The sequence below is a fragment of the Schistocerca cancellata genome, chromosome 1 (assembly GCF_023864275.1).
Source record: "Schistocerca cancellata isolate TAMUIC-IGC-003103 chromosome 1, iqSchCanc2.1, whole genome shotgun sequence".
NCBI lineage: Eukaryota > Metazoa > Arthropoda > Insecta > Orthoptera > Acrididae > Schistocerca > Schistocerca cancellata.
In genome coordinates, this window is record NC_064626.1 from 802,247,412 (window position 1) to 802,259,728 (window position 12,317).

A 12,317-nucleotide genomic window follows, 5' to 3' on the forward strand; every position below is an offset into this window, starting at 1 on the left:
ACATTTAAACTTTTGCCCAAAACGCCTTCTTCTGAAAATAATACACACACATTCACACAACTTACCCACACATGACAACTGTTTCCAGCTGTAGTGGTTGGCCTGTGGAGATTAACTGCATGTGATGGTAGCAGCAGTCTGGCATGCTGACATAGGTGGTGAGGGTAAAGAGGCACGGATAGGGAGAGGCTGGGATAGCAGCATAGGGCTTCGCAGAGCTGCCTGTAGGGGCATGCAGGGATGTAGTGCGATCAGGGTAGTGTTGCTAGGTGCAATTGGAAGGTTTTGTGTTGGGAGGGGGGGAGAAGGGGAGTGGAAAAGTAGGAAAGTATAGAAAAGGAATAAGACTAGTGACTGCATTGGCAGGACAGAAGGCTATGTAGTGGGAGCAAGGAAGGGGATAGGTAGGTGGAGGATGGGGATCAGCAAAGGTTGAGGCCATGGGGCTTAGATATATTGCAAGGAAAGCTACCACCTGCACAATTCAGAAAATCTGGTGTCGGTAGAAGGGATCCAGCTCTTGCAAGCTGTGAAGCATGCACTGAAGTGAAGCACTTTGTGTAGAGCAGCAAGTTCAGCAACTGGGTGGGTCAGCTGTCTTTTGGCCACAGTCTATCAGTGGCCATTCATGTAGACTGTTGTCAGTTGTCATACCCACTTAGAAAGCAGCACAATGACTGCAGTTTAGTTTTTAGACAATATGGCTGCATTCATAGGCAGCCTTGCTCTTGATGGGACAGGTGATGCCTGTTGCTGGATTGGAATAGGAGGTTGTGATGCGAGAATGTATGGGGGTAATGTATTGCAAGGATATGAGTTATGAGGCAAGGGGCTGGAAGTTCGATACAGAAGGTATGGATATGAATATTCCATAGGTTTGGCAGGCAGCAAAATACGGCAGTGGGAGGGGTGCGTAGGAGAGTTGTACCCTGACCAATGAACCCAAATTGCATTGCTTGCATGTTGTTACTTTGACATCACTATTGTTTACAATGTAAGTGACGTTTATTTAATTTCAATTCCTGTAATGTCAAGCTGGCTCTCTTTACCCCTGATCTCATCAATGTACTTTGTTTATTGTTAGCATCGGCGAAATTTAGTAAATAATTGTAATTTTAATGTGTTAGCCTTGCTAGAATCGGCAGCCACTTACTACTTCTACGCTTGTGCATTTGGCGACTCTTTCGCTGCCTTGGTCGGTCATGTGGCACTCATTCACAAAAGTGCAGGTCGCTGCCCCTGTTCTGTAAGGTGGTCATCTCATTTTGATTTTTGTATGTTATCAATGCGAATGTCAGAGAGAGAGCAAGTTACGTTACTGTTGAACAGTCTTTGGTCTCACTGTCGCACAGTCTTCGCCTCTGAGCAGTCTGTTGCATTCTTAGTTCAAGTGTGGTACGTGAAGGACATATTTAGTAGCGCAGTGTTGACTTGTGATTGTATCTGTTAGATGAAGAAAGATTGATTGTAAAGGACAGTAAGGACGAATAAGATGTATATATTAGAAAACAAAGAGAATACGAGTTTGGAGAAATTCTAACGCTTTCTCAGGTGACAAGAGACAGTGCATTGTTGGGTTGCACGACTCACACGTCTCTTCCAGATGACTTACACATTGTGCGTGCAACCGATCCCGTTCTTTGGGTTATCAGCTACGTTGCTCTCACCATTCAATTCATCTCCGAAGACTGTATCAGGTTAAGGGGAATATTATTAACCAACTCTATATTCTTGAAATAAATTGTGTACTCGTAGGCTTGTGGCAATTCAACAACAATATATTTTCGACTCTCGGCCCAAAGTAAGAACTATTTTGTACAAACTCTAGTAAGCCAACTGGTTCCAAGATAAATGTTAAAATCGACTAAACACTCATACAGTTACATATGTCCTGCCTCATGTAGGGCCAAGGCATAAAGTAAAAGTCTCTATATAACACAAGCTTCATCTGTCTCTGTAACAACCATCATAACACCATGGAACATTATACAAATACTCTTTGACTTTTTGACACAGCTCCTGGCTCCTCGTGACAGCTGTCCTTCCTGCACGCACAGACATGTGTGGCGCAGACTCTCTCACCCTTGTCATTAAAATATTGGGTGTTCAAGACGGTGGAGAGCCAAGTGTTTCTAAAATTTACCCCGAAATTCTCGAAGCACTGCATATCCCTCCCGTTAGCTCGAACATGCGATATTTGATACATATTCATCAAGTACATTAATATCTATCACAACACTAATTTATATTTCAATCAATATACAATATATCTCTTTTAGTCGTTGCGTACTTCATACCTAATTTTTCCCCTCTTTTTTTTTTTTTTTTTGTTAGTTTCGATAACTATCTGAGCATTGCACTCAATATTGAAGTTAGGACTTTCATACATCTAAATAAAAGGATTGTGTGACCAATATTCATAGCCTCCACTCACAAACTCCAGGTGTCATAAACCCTTAATTATGTCGTTCTTTACTCTACTTCTCTGTACTTTTTTTTCTTTAGTACATATTAACTTCATTAACTAACATTTCTCGGAGTCTGGAGAAACTCTGGGCAAATGGAAAGGTGCTTTCTGACACTTACGAATATGAAACTTGACAATGCTAGAGGAATAGAGAATTTAAACTTACTGGAATAATCTCTACAAAATGTGTGACTTTTCTCATGATACTGCCCTTTTCCTTTTAGGCACAGTACCTATACCTTACCTACGGGTTGGTACTGTGAATGCTCTTCCTCCTTCTGTTTTGGTAGGTAAACCCCTTTAAACTTCCTAATCTACTATGGTACAGGTCAATCCCTTTCTTGGTCCCCCTGCCCTCACATATTCATCATGTATTTAACATCTATCGCAAAGTAATTTATATTTCAATCAACATACAATATATCTCTTTTAGTCCTTGTGTACTTAATACTTAGATTTTCCTTTTCTTTTTTTTGTTCGTTTAGATAGTAACTATCCTGAGTAGGCTTCATAGTTCACTGCCCTAGCATACATTTTTATGTATACTGTCGCTAATATTACCAGGCAAAAGCCAATTCCACTTCACACTTCTCTCTTACTTCTTGGTACCTTATTTGATCCCCTAGAGTCCTCCGCTACTTTTCAACTTCTACGCTTTCAGTAGACCTCATATTTATATAGAATTCACTATATCATACCTTTCCGCTCATTAGTTCTCCATTTCTCACACCTCCTTGTGCGATATAGAAACGTCTTTGTTCTTATACCTTTGAATAAATATATAAGAAGTGACAAAAGGAAAAAAAGGGGCGATACAGAACCATCATATATCAACCACACAATATGCGCATCTACCCGTATGTTCATAGGTCTTTATTCCCTTACATCTCTTGGTGGTTCTGACATTGCTTTAGGTTTCTAATCCATAATTTTCATGTTTCTGTCTAAGTGTAATTTTGCGTGTATGTCGATGTGTGTTTGTGCAGCCCGATTCTTCAGCCTACTTATTTGAATAAGTTGAAGGTTATAGGAAACCACAGAGAATGAGAAGGACTTCAGTGACAGAAGTGTATGCATATGGAAAGAGAGAAATATAGACTCGTACTCAGATGAGAAATAAGAAAGGAAGAAATAGAAATGGTTGTTAAGATCGAAGAAGTGAAAGAAGATAGCCCCAAAGACAGGAAACACTTCTCACCCCCCTTCCCCAGGATTCCTACTTCGCCGGTACTTGAGTGAGAAGCCAGAGAAGGTATGATGTTTAACGTCTCCTACAGAACAGACATTCTGACTTTCACCTTTGTAGTCCCTGAAGAAAGATCTTAGCAACTCCTATTGAATGACAAATGGTGAAGAATCAGTTACACTTGTCTGCGAGGGTTGTCTGAAAGGTGTGGTGTGTTTGTAGTGTTAGTCATGTTTGTACCTATACTATCCACCCTTTCCAAAAGTGATACAAACCCTCCCATTTATCTTACATCTCACAAAATGTATAAAATTATTCTATAAAATTAGAAAATTATACACTACGATAACATAATTGTTTAGTCACTTAGTTTATACTACACTCCTGGAAATGGGAAAAAGAACACATTGACACCGGTGTGTCAGACCCACCATACTTGCTCCGGACTCTGCGAGAGGGCTGTACAAGCAATGATCACACGCACGGCACAGCGGACACACCAGGAACCGCGGTGTTGGCCGTCGAATGGCGCTAGCTGCGCAGCATTTGTGCACCGCCGCCGTCAGTGTCAGCCAGTTTGCCGTGGCATACGGAGCTCCATCGCAGTCTTTAACACTGGTAGCATGCCGCGACAGCGTGGACGTGAACCGTATGTGCAGTTGACGGACTTTGAGCGAGGGCGTATAGTGGGCATGCGGGAGGCCGGGTGGACGTACCGCCGAATTGCTCAACACGTGGGGCGTGAGGTCTCCACAGTATATCGATGTTGTCGCCAGTGGTCGGCGGAAGGTGCACGTGCCCGTCGACCTGGGACCGGACCGCAGCGACGCACGGATGCACGCCAAGACCGTAGGATCCTACGCAGTGCCGTAGGGGACCGCACCGCCACTTCCAAGCAAATTAGGGACACTGTTGCTCCTGGGGTATCGGCGAGGACAATTCGCAACCGTCTCCATGAAGCTGGGCTACGGACCCGCACACCGTTAGGCCGTCTTCCGCTCACACCCCAACATCGTGCAGCCCGCCTCCAGTGGTGTCGCGACAGGCGTGAATGGAGGGACGAATGGAGACGTGTCGTCTTCAGCGATGAGAGTCGCTTCTGCCTTGGTGCCAATGATGGTCGTATGCGTGTTTGGCGCCGTGCAGGTGAGCGCCACAATCAGGACTGCATACGACGGAGGCACACAGGGCCAACACCCGGCATCATGGTGTGGGGAGCGATCTCCTACACTGGTCGTACACCACTGGTGATCGTCGAGGGGACACTGAATAGTGCACGGTACATCCAAACCGTCTTCGAACCCATCGTTCTACCATTCCTAGACCGGCAAGGGAACTTGCTGTTTCAACAGGACAATGCACGTCCGCATGTATCCCGTGCCACCCAACGTGCTCTAGAAGGTGTAAGTCAACTACCCTGGCCAGCAAGATCTCCGGATCTGTCCCCCATTGAGCATGTTTGGGACTGGATGAAGCGTCGTCTCACGCGGTCTGCACGTCCAGCACGAACGCTGCTCCAACTGAGGCGCCAGGTGGAAATGGCATGGCAAGCCGTTCCACAGGACTACATCCAGCATGTCTACGATCATCTCCATGGGAGAATAGCAGCCTGCATTGCTGCGAAAGGTGGATATACACTGTACTAGTGCCAACATTGTGCATGCTCTGTTGCCTGTGTCTATGTGCCTGTGGTTCTGTCAGTGTGATCATATGATTTATCTGACCCCAGGAATGTGTCAATAAAGTTTCCCCTTCCTGGGACAATGAATTCACGGTGTTCTTATTTCAATTTCCAGGAGTGTATTTTTCATAAACACGTAAAGTATTTCATTCAGTTTTTGACGTCTAGATATTACTTTGCTTGAATAGTACCATGATATTACCTTTATACTAGTACTATTTTCTATTCATTTCATTCCATGTTTAGAGATCACTGTTCATTCGTGATTCTCTTAAATTAGTCACTATCTTATAGTCATATTCGGTCACTTAAATACTAACATTTTAGGATAGTTTAAGAGGTTATGAACAGATTACAGAAGAGTTGAAAATTTAAAGGGAATTTGGTGTAGGAAAGCTGATGTGGAGTGTAACACCACAAACAACTCAGGCACTGACGATCGTCACTCCGCCATGAACACAGAATGTTAACATCCCTGGGGAACAGTTGTGACTCCGCCCACATTCCATGGATCTGCCATTAACCTCACTTGAGCTAATGCAAACTGGCTCTTATCGTTAAATTTTGTGTGAAAGTCTCCCCACAAGAAAACAATTATCACTTTACTACGTAACACAATGTTATGTAAAGTTATTCTATTTTCTACTTTGTCATGGACAAGTTTGAATTCTTTGTCCATAACCTTGTCAGTATCATTACGTTAGGAAAAAGCAACAGTCGCAACGTTTCCGGATATTATACTCTCGGTAACTTCTCGATCTATGGTGCAAATGGTTCAAATAGCTCTGAGCACTATGGGACTTAACATCTGAGGTCATCAGTCCCCTAGAACTTCGAACTACTTAAACCTAACTAACCTAAGGACAGCACACACATCCATGCCCGAGGCAGGATTCGAACCTGCGACCGGAGCTGTCGCGCGGTTCCCGACTGAAGCACCTAGAACCGCTCGGCCACACCGGCCGGCCTTCTCGATCTGTAATTAGTTCGAAAGGTTCTGCCAGACTACTTACATTTATAATGTCGAAGTTGACTATTTTTTCTTTGAAATTTTGTTCTACATTATTCATTCACGAGCTGACAGCTCGTGTAGTAGCAGCTCGTATACTAACACTTGGAATTTTCGATTGAATAATCGATATTCACTCTTTAGGACAATCTGTGCTGTCTTTCAAGATATTCAGTTCATGTCTTACAGAATTAAATTTAATATTACATACATTTTCACAAGATTCTAATTTTTCGTTAAATTCAGACTCTATATTGTTACACTTATCTTCAATATCAAATTCTAATCTTTGGGACAATTTCTGAAATTGATCATCCTGCTTTTGGCTAAAATCCGTAAACATTTGATTCATTTGGACAGTTAAAGAATTACTTAATTTATTCTTTAAATCTAACTGTAAATTTTCCACTTTATCAGTTAACTTACAATCTAGAGCTTCACCCTGTACTTTTAACTTTTCACTTAAAGTACCACTTATCACATTTCTCAAAGAGGCAATTTGAGCAGTTGAAGTTACACTCTGTGCTTATAACTTAGCATCTAACCTAGTTAGAGCTTCACTCTGTTCTTGTATCTGGTTATCTGTTTTAAGGCTTAGTGCTTTAATTAAATTTGCTACCTCAGCCCAGTCTGGCATTTCCTTTGTTACAGTCATTGCCATGGCTGGCTCAGAAGTTTCCCCAACTTTCTGAATATTATCCATCTCTCTATTTTTCTTCGCCCTAGTAATCATCTAACCTAAAATACAATATTGTGTACAACAACTACACCCACAGTTTATTGTCCTGCAGTTCTTTCAACTTTACCAAAGAGTGATTGGTTTTCGCTCACCTGTCGTATAGGGCTAGGCTGTGTCACTGAGCAGATGTAGAATCGACACTGGCGAACCGCACGGGCGCTGGCTGCGTCGAACGGTGGTTGCGGCATCGGCGTCGGCGAGCGGACGCGAAGTCAGCAATGCCGAATGGCAGTTGCAGACGGTGACGACGGCTGGTTACCGTGTCGGCGTAGTTGGCAAGATACTGCTTCGACGTCAGGGCCTGGTTACTGCGTCGGCGTTGGCAGGTTACTGCGCCAGCGTCGGCTGATTACTGTGTATACGTCGGCTGGGTCGACGTGTGTGTGAGGACTGCTTAGTCCAACAATTCTCTGCATCTTCCTTTGTTTGGTGCTTGTTAAAATTTTTACCCTTTTTTTCTTTTAGGCAGAATCCAATTCTGAGTAACAGTTTCCTTGTCTTGTTATTCTCAGTTGCTGTGGCAACTCAATATCTTCTTATCTCGATTTATGACGTAAAATTCCCGCTTTCTCCGACTCATGTCACTTGGATCGCCACGTTCTAACGCTTTCTCAGATGACAAGAGACAGTGCATTGTTGGGTTGAACGACTCACACGTCTCTTCCAGTTGACTTACACATTGTACGTGCAGCCGATCCTCTTCTTTGGGTTATCAGCTACGCTGCTTTCACCATTCCATTCAAGACTGTATCAGGTTAAGGGGAATATTATTAACCAGCTCTACATTCTTGAATAAATTATGTACTCGTAGGCTTGTCTAAATTCAACAACAATATACACTCCTGGAAATTGAAATAAGAACACCGTGAATTCATTGTCCCAGGAAGGGGAAACTTTATTGACACATTCCTGGGGTCAGATACATCACATGATCACACTGACAGAACCACAGGCACATAGACACAGGCAACAGAGCATGCACAATGTCGGCACTAGTACAGTGTATATCCACCTTTCGCAGCAATGCAGGCTGCTATTCTCCCATGGAGACGATCGTAGACATGCTGGATGTAGTCCTGTGGAACGGCTTGCCATGACATTTCCACCTGGCGCCTCAGTTGGACCAGCGTTCGTGCTGCACGTGCAGACCGCATGAGACGACGCTTCATCCAGTCCCAAACATGCTCAATGGGGGACAGATCCGGAGATCTTGCTGGCCAGGGTAGTTGACTTACACCTTCTAGAGCACGTTGGGTGGCACGGGATACATGCGGATGTGCATTGTCCTGTTGGAACAGCAAGTTCCCTTGCCGGTCTAGGAATGGTAGAACGATGGGTTCGATGACGGTTTGGATGTACCGTGCACTATTCAGTGTCCCCTCGACGATCACCAGTGGTGTCCGGCTAGTGTAGGAGATCGCTCCCCACACCATGATGCTGGGTGTTGGCCCTGTGTGCCTCGGTCGTATGCAGTCCTGATTGTGGCGCTCACCTGCATGGCGCCAAACACGCATACGACCATCATTGGCACCAAGGCAGAAGCGACTCTCATCGCTGAAGACGACACGTCTCCATTCGTCCCTCCATTCACGCCTGTCGCGACACCACTGGAGGCGGGCTGCACGATGTTGGGGCGTGAGCGGAAGACGGCCTAACGGTGTGCGGGACTGTAGCCCAGCTTCATGGAGACGGTTGCAAATGGTCCTCGCCGATACCCCAGGAGCAACAGTGTCCCTAATTTGCTGGGAAGTGGCGATGCGGTCCCCTACGGCACTGCGTAGGATCCTACGGTCTTGGCGTGCATCCGTGCGTCGCTGCGGTCCGGTCCCAGGTCGACGGGCACGTGCACCTTCCGCCGACCACTGGTGACAACATCGATGTACTGTGGAGACCTCACGCCCCACGTGTTGAGCAATTCGGCGGTACGTCCACCCGGCCTCCCGCATGCCCACTATACGCCCTCGCTCAAAGTCCATCAACTGCACATACGGTTCACGTCCACGCTGTCGCGGGATGCTACCAGTGTTAGAGACTGCGATGGAGCTCCGTATGCCACGGCAAACTGGCTGACACTGACGGCGGCGGTGCACAAATGCTGCGCAGCTAGCGCCATTCGATGGCCAACACCGCGGTTCCTGGTGTCCGCTGTGCCGTGCGTGTGATCATTGCTTGTACAGCCCTCTCGCAGTGTCCGGAGCAAGTATGGTGGGTCTGACACACCGGTGTCAATGTGTTCTTCTTTCCATTTCCAGGAGTGTATTTCGACTCTCGGCCCAAAGTAACAATTATTTTGTACCAACTCCAGCAAACCAACTGGTTCCGAGATAAATGTTAGAATCGATTAAACACTCACTCAGTTACATACGTTCTGCCTCACGCAGAGCCAAGACATAAAGTAAAAGTCTCTATATGACACAATCTTCATCTTTCTCTGTAACAATCCTCATAACACCACACACCATTGAACATTATACCTACAAATACTGTTTGACGTGTTGATATAACTGGTAGGGCGCTGATTGTAACCACTTGTCAGGGCCGCTCATCTGACACAGCTCCTGGCTCCTCGTGACAGCTGTCCTTCCTGCACACACAGACATGTGTGGCACAGTAAAAAGGCTCTCTCACTCTTGTCATTAAAATATCGGGTGTTCGAGACTGTTCAGAGCCAAGTGTTTCTAGAGTTTACCGAAAAATTCTTGAAGCACTACAAAATGTTATTATTTGTTGAAGATAAGTTTGAGGTAAAACCTGTATACCTAATCTGTAGAAACGGTTATTGGGAGCTAGTTAACTTTGTTCACTTTCTCAGAGCTAAGAGAAAGGCCTCCCCATTTCCCTGAGTCTTGCATTAACATATTAACTTATTAAGCTGTTTGATTTTTATAGAAATTCTCTGTTAACATTATACCCTCTTTAAATCATTGTTCACTTTGTTAAACATAGTATTGCTCAGACCATGTTATGTGTGAAGATCATGTAAAGTTTTACTGTATCTTATTGAATCCATACTTCATTCTAAAATCGTTGTCTTGGAATATAATTTCATAGGAATAGTTACTCTTCCCATCCCAATGTTGATTATTACGCATTACCACATTGCACAATGTAGTTTGAAATAGTGTGAATATTTATTTTGAAATAGAAAAATAGGTTAGGCGCTGCCTGCACGCTGTTTGCTGTCGCACTTTCGAGAAATCTGTAGCAATGTTGTCAAGATGCGAGGTAAGTGGAAATTTTGATTTGAGCTAGATAACTGTTTTACTTCAGTTGCACATTTAATATATAGACAAGTTGTGTTCAAACCATCTACAGTTTGATTCAAATTAGGTTAGCATACGAGTATAACTTGGATGTTTGTAGATACATAGTTTTGGCAATATGCAGATATTTATGGAATGGGAGGTAAAGTTGGGCTAAATTTCATACAGAAACAATTATAGTGGGGAGGTTACACAAAATATTTCACTGTCACTTAGCTTAGCTCATCTGAGCATTAGCAAAATACTATGCACAATATTCACACTTGATCTAACACAGTTACTAAATATTAAATGACAAACTTTTTGACATGTATTCCTACAGAAAATATTTCATTTGGATATGGCACAAAATAAAATGCAAATCGAATTTTGTCATCGAAGTACAGCATTGATTAGAGAATAAGTCCTAGGTAAAACACTATCCTACTTTTTGAACACAGTCACACTTCCTACCTCACACACTCTCCTGCATTTTGGATGCCAGTCAGCAGCCTCAACAGCATATAACCTCAGCATGACCAGTGAGAGCTTTGATCAATTACCATGAGTTATACCCTGTAAAGAATTGAAGATCAGTCTATGAAGATCAGTCACCTGCTCTGAAGGAGCAAATTTTACTCCACATTTCTGAAAGAAACGTGAACGTATTGATATTTCAAACTTAAATGATTTTTTGCAAACTTTAGATGACTTTAATAATTTGTTGTTTGACTGAAAAGTTACCTGCATGAATGAAATTTTATATCTCTGTAAACTCAGATGCGGGATTGAAAAGTGAACTGAAATTTGAATATTCTTAGCACACTTGTTACTTATGCAATACTGTTGTTGACCAAAATGGACTGAAATAATTCTTTGCAATAACATTGTTATTAAATGAAAGATAATTGTAAACAAATGACCTATTAAAAGCGACCATATTGTCTTTACACTAATAGTGCTGCTCTGAAGGGGCATATAACATCATAATATAATGATGTATAAGACAAGTTTTCGTCTTTACACTGTGGCACAAATAAACTTTAAGGTAAAATAACTTTACAAGAATTCCAGTAACTTGTTCTATATTACTATCGAATTGATCACAGATTGAAATTACTGACTGGTGGTTTTCTGAAAGCATCTGAAAATTTTCTGCCTTGCCTTTTTTCACTACAAGCTGAGACGCCATAGTTAAGATGGAATGGCGGCTGGATGATGTCTTCACTAGAGCCATGCAAGCATATGACCTATCTACATTGCCTGCACGCGCCTGCAGTGTGAAAGAGCCCGTATATGCTTCACAAACATGGGCAGAAGTTGCTGAAGAGTACCGATGCCAATTTCAGCCACGTGAGTGCATGTACATCCAGCCACGTGGCTGGCACACTCTACAGTCATGTGGATTTCATGTGCCTGCACTCATTTGCACATAGGCTGCGAATCTGCATTGTGCACATGTGCGATGTGCTTCATTTACCACCAAATAGGCGAAATTTATGTGAATGATAAATAACAAACACAGATATAATTATCATTCGACATTCTTGAATAACAAATATTATTCGAAACATTATTCACTTACACGAACAAATATCCTTATTCATCATCTGTGGATAAAAATTATTAAGCACGGTAGATAAATTTGAAATCCATTGCCTTTTATTGCTCCACTTCGTTGTAACTTATTAAATGAGTGCACATTTTGTTTGTTTTACATTAGTTTTCGGAACAACCTTTTTGATATGTCTCATCAGAAACTTTATTCTTTGCAAAGATATATCATTGTGACACTAAAGGAAATGCATTCTACGCATGCATGGGACTTCTGAATTCATCTTTAATCATGATTGCTATATTTGACTTTTTCAGCTCACAATCTTCTTCAGCAAGAACTGAGTCATAATCAGTTCCACTGTAGTTTTTGGCAAATAATTCACTGTAATTTCACTTTAACTTCACCTCTCAAAGCACATTCCAAATAAAATATTTT